This window comes from Arachis ipaensis, chromosome B09 (assembly GCF_000816755.2).
Source record: "Arachis ipaensis cultivar K30076 chromosome B09, Araip1.1, whole genome shotgun sequence".
In the NCBI taxonomy this organism is placed as follows: Eukaryota; Viridiplantae; Streptophyta; class Magnoliopsida; order Fabales; family Fabaceae; genus Arachis; species Arachis ipaensis.
This window is the reverse complement of record NC_029793.2, coordinates 101,404,009-101,406,120: the sequence shown is the minus strand read 5'-3', so window position 1 is coordinate 101,406,120 and position 2,112 is coordinate 101,404,009.

The window sequence follows — 2,112 nt, the reverse complement described above, 5'->3', positions numbered from 1 at the left end:
ACAGTTTATTAAATATAAAATTTTTTATCACTTATAAAAAATATTTTTTTATTTTTATTATATTTTAAAATATTTTGAGAATATTTTTATTACGATTTATAATATTTTCAATATATTTTAGGTAAATTCTATTGTGTAGAAGTCAAAATATTTTTACGCAAATAGAAATATACGTGTCATTCAGCGAAAGAAAAATAAACTTAAAGTGTGACCTCCTAAAGGAGACCATTCCTGCATATTGGGTCCCATCAAGTCTAAGAGTTAGAACAGAGGACCCCACATATAATTAAAATTCTCAAATTCACTTGATTAAATCATGATATTAGCTACCAGCATTTGAAGAAAAAATAAATAAATACTTTTTTAAATAAATAAATACTTTATTAAAATGAGACAAACGGTTGGACTATCTCTTGAAAAAATTTCAAATTTTATAATTCATTTAAAAGTGATTACAATCACTTTAAATTTGTGTATTCATTAAGCACATTAAGACTAGAAGTGAGTTGAGTTAGATCAAATTTAAGTTCTGACTTACAAAAATTAATCTTGATTTATGATGCATGATCATCATTCATATCTTTTCCTATTAATTTGTTTGGTAAATTATTAAATTTCTCGAAAAATTAATTATATATTGTAAGACTCAAAATCTTTGAAAAGTCTTGTTATGATCAAGTCTCAAATCCTACAGTTATTTATAGCCTTAATTTCAGAAATTATTTTTTATTAAAGATAATTAAGGCAAGTTTTGATTTATTGAATTTGAGATGAGTTATGATTATTATCCAATTTCATAATTATTGGATTATTTTCTATATTTAAATTATAAAGTTGGTAGCTGTGAAATAATGAAGATTTTATATGATTTGGATTAGATAAGTAATATTTTGAATATTAATACTGCTATTTTGGAAATTAAATAAATTAAGTATATTATTTCTAATTATTTGGTTGGGACATTTTATTGAAAATAAAGTGTGAAATTGATGATCAAATAGTATTTTTATACATTATTATTGTTGGATTAGAATTTATTTCTAATTACTATAATATCCGTATTTTTATTTGAAATTACCAATTTGCCTCTAACCCTAATTTTTACTCAAAAAGAACGAAACCCTAAAACCCTGGCCAATACCCGTTTTTCCCCATGACCCAGCAGCAGCAAACCACACGAATCCCCCCTTCCTCCATGAACAAAGAATCTGAAGCAAAGAGACAGCGGGAGACTGAGCTGCCGCGGAAGAAGGAAGGAGGAGAGGGCGACTCGCATCGACGTGCCAGCCTCACCGCCGCCATCGCGCCGTCGCCTGACCGAGGAGGGCGAGAGGGAAGCCGCCGGGTCGTACAGAGGAGAGAAGGCATGACCACGCCCAGCCACTACCGTTTCTGCCGCCAAGAAACCCCACTGTGCCTCTGGTCGCTGAGAAATGCCACTGCCACTGCCGCCGGAAATCGCCACTGGAACTGGTGTCGTTTGGTAAGCTTTGACCCATCTTCAGTTTCCTTCTCCATTAAAGTTCATCTTTACCATGAGAGTTGTGATGCGGCTGTGTGCTAGGAGTTGCTGCAACTTGCCGCTGGCGGAGAAGCTGTTGAGGTCACCGGAACCATCACAGGAGCTTTTGCAGTTTGATTCAGTCTTTAATCCTTTCTCACGGGTCAAGCTCCGGTTATTGCGGGTCACGATTAAAGCTGCCGCCGGACCGGTTCGGAGACCGCCGCTGTTCGGTTCATCCGTTCCTTCTTCGTTTCGGTAAGTAAGTATGTTTCGGAAAGCCTCGCGTTAGTATTCGATTGTGTTTGGTTAATGAATATGAGCCTTGGTAACTCGGGATCGAGGCCTGATTATTATATGTTGCAATTAGTGTTGCTATGGTTATTGCGAAAGTGGCTGGGAGCTGAGGTTTTGGTCGCCGTCAGTTCGAGTTGGGGCGGAAAGGACTCTGTGATGCGTTTGAGTTATGGGACTTGCGTTTTGAGGTAGGGGCGCTTTTCGAAAACTACAGTTTATTATTGGAATTATTACATATGGATACTGATGTGAGATATGGTGTAATTAGTGATTGTATCTGCCTTATGTATTATTTGATTGACTCGAATGATTAT